This window comes from Oncorhynchus keta, unplaced genomic scaffold (assembly GCF_023373465.1).
Source record: "Oncorhynchus keta strain PuntledgeMale-10-30-2019 unplaced genomic scaffold, Oket_V2 Un_scaffold_5814_pilon_pilon, whole genome shotgun sequence".
NCBI classification, from domain to species: domain Eukaryota; kingdom Metazoa; phylum Chordata; class Actinopteri; order Salmoniformes; family Salmonidae; genus Oncorhynchus; species Oncorhynchus keta.
This window is the reverse complement of record NW_026290966.1, coordinates 200,001-212,500: the sequence shown is the minus strand read 5'-3', so window position 1 is coordinate 212,500 and position 12,500 is coordinate 200,001. Positions and strand designations below refer to the sequence as shown.

Sequence of the window (12,500 nt, the reverse complement as noted above, 5' to 3'; positions counted from 1 at the left end):
GACCTCAGTGTCACGTTCCAGGTCGAACAGGCAGAGCTATTCAGCTGGAGACCTCGAGAGGAGACCCTTCCTCCTCACAAGTCAAAACTCTTCCCCTCTGCACCCGCACAGCTGTTAAGAGAGAGAGAGAGAGAGAGAGAGAGAGAGAGAGAGAGAGAGAAAGAGAGAGAGAGAGAAGAGAGAGAGAGAGAGAGAGAGAGAGAGAGAGAGAGAGAAAGAGAGAGAGAGAGAGAGAGAGAGAGAGAGAGAGAGAGAGAGAGAAGAGAGAAAGAGAGACAGAAGAGAGAGAGAAAGACTGAAAAGAGGTAGACAGAAGAGAGGTAGACTGAAAGAGAGGTAGACAGAAGAGAGAGTAGACTGAGAAGAGAGAGGTAGACAGAGAGAGAGAGGTAGACTGAAAAGAGGTAGACAGAAGAGAGAGAGAGAGAGACTGAAAAGAGAGAGAGTAGACTGAAAGAGGTAGACAGAAGAGAGAGGTAGGTAGACAGAAGAGAGAGGTAGAAAAGAGGTAGACAGACAGAAGAGAGAGGTAGACAGAAGAGAGTAGACAGAGAGAGAGGTAGAGAGGTAGACAGAAGAGAGAGAGAAAGGTAAAGAACTTTCAGCTGACAGGAGGTAGACAGAAGCATTCTTCCATTCCAGAAGAGACTGCTCTATTCCCCACCAACCCCCAGGTTCACTGAAAAGGTCTATTCCCAGAAGAGAGAGAGAAATATTCCCCACCAACCCCCACTCTTCACTGCTCTATTCCCCACCAACCCCTTTCACCTCTTCACTGCTCTATTCCCCACCAACCCCCACTCTTCACTGCTCTATTCCCCACCAACCCCCACTCTTCACTGCTCTATTCCCCACCAACCCCCACTCTTCACTGCTCTATTCCCCACCAACCCCCCCTCCACTCTTCACTGCTCTATTCCCCACCAACCCCACTCTTCACTGCTCTATTCCCCACCAACCCCCACTCTTCACTGCTCTATTCCCCAACCCCCACTCTTCAATTCCCCCCACTCTTCTTCACTGCTCTATTCCCCACCAACCCCCACTCTTCACTGCTCTATTCCCCACCAACCCCCATTCCACTCTTCACTGCTCTATTCCCCACCAACCCCCACTCTTCACTGCTCTATTCCCCACCAACCCCCACTCTTCACTGCTCTATTCCCCACCAACCCCCACTCTTCACTGCTCTATTCCCCACCAACCCCCACTCTTCACTGCTCTATTCCCCACCAACCCCCACTCTTCACTGCTCTATTCCCCACCAACCCCCACTCTTCACTGCTCTATTCCCCACCAACCCCCACTCTTCACTGCTCTATTCCCCACCAACCCCCACTCTTCACTGCTCTATTCCCCACCAACCCCCACTCTTCACTGCTCTATTCCCCACCAACCCCCACTCTTCACTGCTCTATTCCCCACCAACCCCCACTCTTCACTGCTCTATTCCCCACCAACCCCTACTCCACTCTCCCCCACATCCCCCACTCTTCACTGCTCTCCCAAACATCCCCACTGCCTCTCCCCAAACCCCCACTCTTCACTGCTCTATTCCCCAACATCCCCACTCTTCACTCTCTCCCCAACATCCCCACTCTTCACTGCTCCCCCACACATCCCCACTCTTCACTCTCTATTCCCCACCAACATCCCCACTCTTCACTCTCTATTCCCAAACATCCCCACTCTTCTCTCTATTCCCTAACCCCCACTCCTCTCTCCCCACCATCCCCACTCCTCTCTATTCCCCAACATCCCCACTCTTCACTGCTCCCAAACATCCCCACTTCACTGCTCTATTCCCCACATCCCCACTCCACTCTCTCCCACACATCCCCCACTCCTCTCTCCCCAACATCCCCCACTCTTCACTCTCTCCCAAACATCTTCACTGCTCTATTCCCCAACATCCCCCACTCTTCTCTCTATTCCCCAACATCCCCACTCTTCACTGCTCTATTCCCACCATCCCCACTCTTCACTGCTCTCCCAAACATCCCCCACTCTTCACTCTCTCCCAAACATCCCCCACTCTTCACTGCTCTCCCCCAAACCCCCACTCTTCACTGCTCTATTCCCAAACATCCCTCTTCACTCCTCTCTCCCAACATCCCCACTCTTCACTCTCTATTCCCCACCAACCCCCACTCTTCACTCTCTATTCCCCAAACATCCCCCACTCTTCACTGCTCTATTCCCCAACATCCCCACTCTTCACTGCTCTCCCAAACATCCTTCACTGCTCTCCCCCAAACATCCCCACTCTTCACTGCTCTCCCCACCAACATCCCCACTCTTCACTGCTCTATTCCCCACATCCCCACTGCCTCTATTCCCAAACCCCCACTCTTCACTGCTCTCTCCCCACCAACATCCCCTTCACTCTCTCCCCAACATCCCCCACTCTTCACTCTCTCCCCAACATCCCCACTCTTCACTCTCTCCCAAACATCCTTCACTGCTCTCTCCCCAAACATCCCCACTCTTCACTGCTCTCCCCAAACATCCCCACTCCTGCTCTATTCCCCAACATCCCCCACTCCACTGCTCTCCCCCAACATCCCCACTCTTCACTGCTCTCTCCCCACCAACCCCCACTCTTCTCTCTATTCCCCACCATCCCCACTCCTCTCTCCCCAACATCCCCACTCCTCTCTATTCCCCAACATCCCCCACTCTTCACTGCTCTATTCCCCACCAACCCCCACTCTTCCTGCTCTATTCCCCAAACCCCCACTCTTCACTCTCTATTCCCCAAACATCCCCACTCTTCACTGCTCTATTCCCCACAACCCCCACTCTTCACTGCTCTCCCCACCAACCCCCACTCTTCACTGCTCTATTCTCCCAAACATCCCCACTCTTCACTGCTCTCCCAAACATCCCCACTCTTCTCTCTCCCAAACATCCCCACTCTTCACTGCTCTCTCCCAAACATCCCCACTCTTCACTCTCTATTCCCAAGCACCCCCACTCTTCTCTCTCCCAAGCACCCCCACTCCTTCACTCTCCCAAGCACCCCCACTCTTCACTCTCCCCCAACATCCCCACTCCACTGCTCTCTCCCAAGCACCCCCACTCTTCACTGCTCTATCCCAAGCACCCCCACTCCACTGCTCTCCCCACCACCCCCACTCCTCTCTATTCCCAAACCCCCACTCTCTCTCTATTCCCCAAACATCCCCACTCTTCACTCTCTCCCCAACATCCCCACTCCTCTCTCCCCAACATCCCCACTCTCTCTCCCACACATCCCCACTCCTCTCTCCCAAAGATCCCCACTCCTCTCTCCCAAACATCCCCACTCTTCACTCTCTCCCTAACATCCCCACTCCTCTCTCCCCCACCAACCCCCAAATCTTCCCCAATCTTCTCTCCCCACCATCCCCACTCTTCATCAGCTGATATCTCAAAGTATTCCCCAAACATCCACTCTTCACTAAAACCTCTCTCCCAAACAATCCCCACTCTTCACTGCTCTCTCCCTAACATCCCACTCTTCACTGCTCTATTCCCCACCAACCCCCATTCATCCTGCTCTATTCCCCACCAACCCCCATTCTCTCTTCACTGCCTAACCATCCCCCATTCCACTCTTCACTGACCTATTCTCCCACAAATCCCCACTCCTCACTCTCTATTCCCCACCAACCCCCATCCACCACACTGCTCTATTCCCCACCAACCCCCATCCTTCACTCATTCCCCACCATCCCCCACTCCTCTCTCTATTCCCCACCAACCCCCCACTCTCACTGCTCTATTCCCCAAACAAACATCCTGCTCTATTCCCCACCAACCCCCACTCTTCACTGCTCTCCCCACCAACCCCCACTCCTGCTCTATTCCCCAAACATCCCTGCTCTATTCCCCAAACCCCCACTCTCACTGCTCTATTCCCCCAACATCTTCACTGCTCTATTCCCCACAACCCCCACTCTTCACTGCTCTATTCCCCACAACCCCCACTCTTCACCTCTATTCCCCCCCCCACTCTTCACATCCCCACCAACCCCCAAATCACTGCTCTCCCCAAACATCCCCACCAACACCCTTCACTCCCTTCCCCAAACATCCCCACTCACTCTCTATTCCCCACCAACCCCACATCCCCCCCCACCAACCCCCACTCTCCCAAACCACCAACTCTCTCCCCAACACCCCCACTCCTCTCTCCCAAACATCCCCACTCCTCTCATCCCCCCCACTCCTCTCTCCCAAACATCCTCTCTCCCCCAAACATCCCCCTCCCAAACATCCCCATCTCTCCCAACATCCCCCATCCCTCCCAACATCCCCACTCCTCTCCCCAAACATCCCCACTCCTCTCCCCCAAACATCCCCACTCCTCTCCCTAACATCCCCCCCACTCCTCTCTCCCAAACATCCCCATCCTCTCTCCCAAACATCCCCACTCCTCCCTAACATCCCCACTTCCTCCTCCCCAACACCTCCCTCTCTCCAAACATCCCCACTCTCTCCCTAACATCCCCATCTCTCCCAACATCCCCAGAGATGAGTCTCCCTAACATCCCCACCTCTCCCAAACATCCCCACCCATCCCTCCCCCAAACATCCCCACTCCTCTCCCAAACATCCCCACTCCTCTCTCTCCCTAACATCCCCACTCCTCTCTCCCAAACATCCCCACTCCTCTCTCCCAAAAACATCCCCACTCCTCTCCCCACCTCTCCTCTCTCCCAGGTATCCCACTCCTCTCAAATCCCTAACATCCCCCTCCCCAAACATCCCCATCCTCTCTCCCAAACATCCCCACTAAAACCCAAATCCCCATCCCTCCCCTCTCTCTTGAAAATCCCCAGTGTCTCTAACATCCCCACTCTCTCTAATAAAACATCCCCACTTTTGGTTCCCAAACATCCCCACTCCTCTCTCCCCAAACATCCCCACTCCTTTCCCAAACATCCCCACTCCTCTCTCCCAAACATCCCCACTCCTCTCTCCCAAACATCCCCATTGCTCTCTCCCAAACCCAGAAGTGACAAAAGCATGGATTAATTTTTCCATCCCACTCCTCCCAACATCCCCTGATTTCTGCAATGTTACAGAGGAAAATCCCCCTCTCCCAAGCACCCCCATGGTCTTCCCAAGCATCCTTCTCCCAAACACCCCCATCAGGGTCCAGAGCACCCCTCCTCCTTAACATCCCCAGTTTTATCTCCCAAGCACCTGTACAACACATCCCCCATTAATTCTCCCAAACATCCCCACTCATCTCCCTTCCCCACTCCTCTCTCCCACACATCCCCCACCTCTCCCACACTCCCAGGTTTCTCCCTAACATCCCCCAGTTTGCAGCTCCCCACTCCCTCTCCCCAAGTCTGAAACACCCCATGCTTCTCAATCCCCACATCTCCCAAACATCCCCACTCCTCTCTCCCAAACATCCCCACTCCTCTCTCCCTAACATCCCCACTCCTCTCTCCCAACATCCCCACTCCTCTCTCCCCAACATCCCCACTCCTCTCTCCCAACATCCCCCACTCCTCTCTCCCAAACATCCCCACTCCTCTCTCCCTAACATCCCCACTCCTCTCTCCCAAACATCCCCACTCCTCTCTCCCTAACATCCCCACTCCTCTCTCCCTAACATCCCCACTCCTCTCTCCCAAACATCCCCACTCCTCTCTCCCAAACATCCCCACTCCTCTCTCCCAAACATCCCCACTCCTCTCTCCCAAACATCCCCACTCCTCTCTCCCAAACATCCCCACTCCTCTCTCCCTAACATCCCCACTCCTCTCTCCCAAACATCCCCACTCCTCTCTCCCAAACATCCCCACTCCTCTCTCCCTAACATCCCCACTCCTCTCTCCCAAACATCCCCACTCCTCTCTCCCAAACCCACACCTTGACACATAGTACACAGAGTACACTCTTAGAATTAGCCTCGAGATCCTCAAGAGGAGAGAGGAGTGGGGAGATCCTCAGAGGTCTATGTTTACACCTTCAGTGTACACCTTAGTTGATGGTTCTTAGAGGAACCATCAATGGTTCAATGTAGCAACGGGTTCCTGGAGGAACCCTGTAGTTGAGGCATGGCGCAATTTTTTTGGGGGGGGGGCAGAGAATAAATGTTATTCCTGTTCATCTGTTCTGTTGTATTGTCATCACACATTGAGGTTGAACACTGATAGTTGTGTAGCTTCAATGAGGCTGACAGAGGTGTATGTTCCTGAAGATCCAATGCAAATCCCACAGTTAGAATAGTTACCACTTTATTATTGTATGGTATCAACAATGTTAATATCATTAATATTATATTAAAATATGTAAAACACAAATATTTAAGGATTATTTTAATTTTCAGTATACAAATTTAACACGATGAACAGGAATTAATTGTATGCTAACAGGTGACCAAAAACAACTATATGAAGGCCACGTCTCCAATAAACCATGCCTCCAATCTGATATGCTTCCACCTGTACAATATATGATTAAAAAAGTTCCAAATTGAACCCCTCCCATTAAAAAAGGCTTAGATTTGAAATTTAACACAGGGGTTCCTCAAAGACCCTTTTCAGAGGGGTTCCTCAAAGACCCTTTTCAGAGGGGTTCATCGAAGACCCTTTTCAGAGGGGTTCCTCAAAGACCCTTTTCAGAGGGGTTCATCGAAGACCCTTTTCAGAGGGGTTCATCGAAGACCCTTTTCAGAGGGGTTCATCGAAGACCCTTTTCAGAGGGGTTCCTCAAAGACCCTTTTCAGAGGGGTTCATCGAAGACCCTTTTCAGAGGGGTTCCTCAAAGACCCTTTTCAGAGGGGTTCATCGAAGACCCTTTTCAGAGGGGTTCCTCAAATACCCTTTTCAGAGGGGTTCCTCAAAGACCCTTTTCAGAGGGGTTCATCGAAGACCCTTTTCAGACGTCTCAGTCCTGGCTGAGAGTGTAGAGTCCAGCACATCTCCCACTAAGAGTGTACTGTCGTCCTGGCTGAGAGTGTAGAGTCCAACACATCTCCCACTAAGAGTGTACTGTAGTCCTGGCTGAGAGTGTAGAGTCCAACACATCTCCCACTAAGAGTGTACTGTCGTCCTGGCTGAGAGTGTAGAGTCCAGCACATCTCCCACTAAGAGTGTACTGTAGTCCTGGCTGAGAGTGTAGAGTCCAACACATCTCCCACTAAGAGTGTACTGTAGTCCTGGCTGAGAGTGTAGAGTCCAACACATCTCCCACTAAGAGTGTACTGTAGTCCTGGCTGAGAGTGTAGAGTCCAGCACATCTCCCACTAAGAGTGTACTGTAGTCCTGGCTGAGAGTGTAGAGTCCAACACATCTCCCACTAAGAGTGTACTGTAGTCCTGGCTGAGAGTGTAGATGTACTGTAGTCCTGGCTGAGAGAGTAGAGTCCAGCACATCTCCCACTAAGAGTGTACTGTAGTCCTGGCTGAGAGTGTAGAGTCCAACACATCTCCCACTAAGAGTGTACTGTAGTCCTGGCTGAGAGTGTAGAGTCCAACACATCTCCCACTAAGAGTGTACTGTAGTCCTGGCTGAGAGTGTAGAGTCCAGCACATCTCCCACTAAGAGTGTACTGTAGTCCTGGCTGAGAGTGTAGAGTCCAACACATCTCCCACTAAGAGTGTACTGTAGTCCTGGCTGAGAGTGTAGAGTCCAGCACATCTCCCACTAAGAGTGTACTGTAGTCCTGGCTGAGAGTGTAGAGTCCAGCACATCTCCCACTAAGAGTGTACTGTAGTCCTGGCTGAGAGTGTAGAGTCCAACACATCTCCCACTAAGAGTGTACTGTAGTCCTGGCTGAGAGTGTAGAGTCCAACACATCTCCCACTAAGAGTGTACTGTAGTCCTGGCTGAGAGTGTAGAGTCCAACACATCTCCCACTAAGAGTGTACTGTAGTCCTGGCTGAGAGTGTAGAGTCCAACACATCTCCCACTAAGAGTGTACTGTAGTCCTGGCTGAGAGTGTAGAGTCCAGCACATCTCCCACTAAGAGTGTACTGTAGTCCTGGCTGAGAGTGTAGAGTCCAGCACATCTCCCACTAAGAGTGTACTGTAGTCCTGGCTGAGAGTGTAGAGTCCAACACATCTCCCACTAAGAGTGTACTGTAGTCCTGGCTGAGAGTGTAGAGTCCAACACATCTCCCACTAAGAGTGTACTGTAGTCCTGGCTGAGAGTGTAGAGTCCAGCACATCTCCCACTAAGAGTGTACTGTAGTCCTGGCTGAGAGTGTAGAGTCCAACACATCTCCCACTAAGAGTGTACTGTAGTCCTGGCTGAGAGTGTAGAGTCCAGTACATCTCCCACTAAGAGTGTACTGTAGTCCTGGCTGAGACATAGAGTCCAACACATCTCCCACTAAGAGTGTACTGTAGTCCTGGCTGAGAGAGTCCAACACATCTCCCCTAAACCAGAGTGTAGAGTACATCCCCCACTAAGAGTGTACTGTAGTCCTGGCTGAAACACACAGAGTCCAGCACATCTCCCACTAAGAGTGTACTCCTGGCTGAAACAGAGTCCAACACATCTGTAGTCCCACTGAGAGTGTACTGTAGTCCCTGAGACACAGTCCAGTCACATCTCCCACTAAGAGTGTACTCCCCAACACATCTCCTCTCTCCCAAACACACAGTGAGAGTGTAGAGTCCAGTACATCCCCACTAAGAGTGTACTGTAGTCCTGGCTAAGAGTGTAGAGTCCAGTACATCCCCCACTCCTCTCTCCCAAACACACATCCAGTCCTGTACATCCCCACTCCTCTCTCCCAAACACACAGTCCAGTACATCCCCCACTCCTCTCTCCCAAACACACAGTCCAGTACATCCACCACTCCTCTCTCCCAAACACACAGTCCAGCACATCCACCACTCCTCTCTCCCAAACACACAGTCCAGTACATCCACCACTCCTCTCTCCCAAACACACATCCAGTCCAGTACATCCCCCACTCCTCTCTCCCAAACACACAGTCCAGTACATCCCCCACTCCTCTCTCCCAAACACACAGTCCTGTACATCCCCCACTCCTCTCTCCCAAACACACAGTCCTGTACATCCCCCACTCCTCTCTCCCAAACACACAGTCCTGTACATCCCCCACTCCTCTCTCCCAAACACACATCCAGTCCAGTACATCCCCCACTCCTCTCTCCCAAACACACAGTCCTGTACATCCCCCACTCCTCTCTCCCAAACACACATCCAGTCCAGTACATCCCCACTCCTCTCTCCCAAACACACAGTCCTGTACATCCCCCACTCCTCTCTCCCAAATACACAGTCCAGTACATCCACCACTCCTCTCTCCCAAACACACATCCAGTCCAGTACATCCCCCACTCCTCTCTCCCAAACACACAGTCCAGTACATCCCCCACTCGTCTCTCCCAAACACACAGTCCAGTACATCCACCACTCCTCTCTCCCAAACACACATCCAGTCCAGTACATCCCCCACTCCTCTCTCCCAAACACACAGTCCAGTACATCCCCCACTCCTCTCTCCCAAACACACAGTCCTGTACATCCCCCACTCCTCTCTCCCAAACACACAGTCCTGTACATCCACCACTCCTCTCTCCCAAACACACAGTCCTGTACATCCCCCACTCCTCTCTCCCAAACACACAGTCCTGTACATCCACCACTCCTCTCTCCCAAACATGCTCCTTGACACACACAGTCCAGTCCATTACTATTGCAGAATGAAGAGGCACAAACAGGTTTTATGCTCAGTAAGACAACTATGAATGTTGTATTTGTAACTATTTTATTTTGGAGCAAAATGACGTTCAAGAGTATGATCAGCATGGAGACCTGCTTTCCCCAAAATTAATCTTATATTTCTATTCAATTTATATTCATTCGGATTATTCCACTTTTATACAATTGTATTGAACATTGAATGTGAATGAGCTGTAATATTGTGGGTTCCCAGCTATGTGGTCCCTTCCAGCCCCTATAAAACAAAGCTCCTACACAGTCGCCTCCTAACCGCCCCATAACCTCCAGATAACCCCAACAGCATCATTATGGCATCACAGCAGGCCTAATGATCTGATGTTGACGATATACAACTTTGGGCTTGGCCTTCATTCACAAACCAATGGCTTCACACCCATAGCCCAGCCTTAGTGTACATCCCAAACGGCACCCTCTTCCCTATATAGTGCACTACTTTTGACCAGAGCCCAATAGATCCTGGTCAAAGTAGTGCACTAAAAAGGGAATGGGGTGCCATTTAGTCTGCAAACATTACTGCTTGTTTCCATCCCCTTCCCTGAGTAGGTCCAACATAGAGAACAGTAAACAACCCCTAAACATGCCCTGACACCTTCTGGAGCCAGGAGTGACTGGGAGACACACTGTTCCTCTCAACTACACTTGTCTGCACCACAAGCCACTATCACTTCCCTCTTTCCCTGAATTGTACATGACTCATTTTGCTCAATCTCTCTCTCTCTCTCTCTCTCTCTCTCTCTCTCGCTGTCTGTCTGTCTGTCTGTCTGTCTGTCTGTCTGTCTGTCTGTCTGTCTGTCTGTCTGTCTGTCTGTCTGTCTGTCTGTCTGTCTGTCTGTCTGTCTGTCTGTCTGTCTCTGTCTCTGTCTCTGTCTCTGTCTCTGTCTCTGTCTCTGTCTCTGTCTCTGTCTCAATTCAATTCAAGGGCTTTATTGGCATGGGAAACATGTGTTAACATTGCCAAAGCAAGTGAGGTAGACAACATACAAAGTGAATATATAAAGTGAAAAACAACAAAAATTAACAGTAAACATTACACATACAGAAGTTTCAAAACAGTAAAGACATTACAAATGTCATATTATATATATATATACAGTGTTTTAACAATGTACAAATGGTTAAAGGACACAAGATAAAATAAATAAGCATAAATATGGGTTGTATTTACAATGGTGTTTGTTCTTCACTGGTTGCCCTTTTCTCGTGGCAACAGGTCACAAATCTTGCTGCTGTGATGGCACACTGTGGAATTTCACCCAGTAGATATGGGAGTTTTTCAAAATTGGATTTGTTTTCGAATTCTTTGTGGATCTGTGTAATCTGAGGGAAATATGTCTCTCTAATATGGTCATACATTGGGCAGGAGGTTAGGAAGTGCAGCTCAGTTTCCACCTCATTTTGTGGGCAGTGAGCACATAGCCTGTCTTCTCTTGAGAGCCATGTCTGCCTACGGCGGCCTTTCTCAATAGCAAGGCTATGCTCACTGAGTCTGTACATAGTCAAAGCTTTCCCTAATTTTGGGTCAGTCACAGTGGTCAGGTATTCTGCTGCTGTGTACTCTCTGTGTAGGGCCAAATAGCATTCTAGTTTGCTCTGTTTTTTTTTGTTAATTCTTTCCAATGTGTTAAGTAATTATCTTTTTGTTTTCTCATGATTTGGTTGGGTCTAATTGTGCTGTTGTCCTGGGGCTCTGTAGGGTGTGTTTGTGTTTGTGAACAGAGCCCCAGGACCAGCTTGCTTAGGGGACTCTTCTCCAGGTTCATCTCTCTGTAGGTGATGGCTTTGTTATGGAAGGTTTGTGAATCGCTTCCTTTTAGGTGGTTGTAGAATTTAACGGCTCTTTTCTGGATTTTGATAATTAGTGGGTATCGGCCTAATTCTGCTCTGCATGCATTATTTGGTGTTCTACGTTGTACACAGAGGATATTTTTGCAGAATTCTGCATGCAGAGTCTCAATTTGGTGTTTGTCCCATTTTGTGAAGTCTTGGTTGGTGAGCGGACCCCAGACCTCACAACCATAAAGGGCAATGGGCTCTATGACTGATTCAAGTATTTTTAGCCAAATCCTAATTGGTATGTTGAAATTTATCTTTCTTTTGATGGCATAGAATGCCCTTCTTGCCTTGTCTCTCAGATCGCTCACAGCTTTGTGGAAGTTACCTGTGGCGCTGATGTTTAGGCCAAGGTACGTATAGTTTTTTGTGTGCTCTAGGGCAACAGTGTCTAGATGGAATTTGTATTTGTGGTCCTGGTGACTGGACCTTTTTTGGAACACCAGTATTTTGGTCTTACTGAGATTTACTGTCAGGGCCCAGGTCTGACAGAATCTGTGCATAAGATCTAGGTGCTGCTGTAGGCCCTCCTTGGTTGGTGACAGGAGCACCAGATCATCAGCAAACAGCAGACATTTGATTTCGGATTCTAGCAGGGGAGGCCGGGTGCTGCAGACTTTTCTAGTGCCCGCACCAATTCGTTGATATATATGTTGAAGAGGGTGGGGCTTAAGCTGCATCCCTGTCCAACCCCACGACCCTGTGTGAAGAAATGTGTGTGTTTTTTTTGCCAATTTTAACCGCACACTTGTTGTTTGTGTACATGGATTTTATAGTGTCTTATGTTTTACCCCCAACACCACTTTCCATCAGTTTGTATAGCAGACCCTCATGCCAGATTGAGTCAAAGGCTTTTTTGAAATCAACAAAGCATGAGAAGACTTTGCCTTTGTTTTGGTTTGTTTGGTTGTCAATTAGGGTGTGCAGGGTGAATACATGGTCT

The 12,500-nt window shown here is 50.1% G+C and overlaps 2 long non-coding RNA genes across 3 annotated transcripts in view; one reads left to right on the top strand and one right to left on the bottom strand.

The window, feature by feature from the left end:
* LOC127929209 (uncharacterized) overlaps window positions 1-12,500 on the bottom strand; it is a 126,681-nt gene that overhangs the window by 72,889 nt on the left and 41,292 nt on the right. The window lies entirely within an intron of this gene.
* The window catches only part of LOC127929215 (uncharacterized), a 126,874-nt gene that overhangs the window by 94,403 nt on the left and 19,971 nt on the right, over window positions 1-12,500 (top strand). The window lies entirely within an intron of this gene.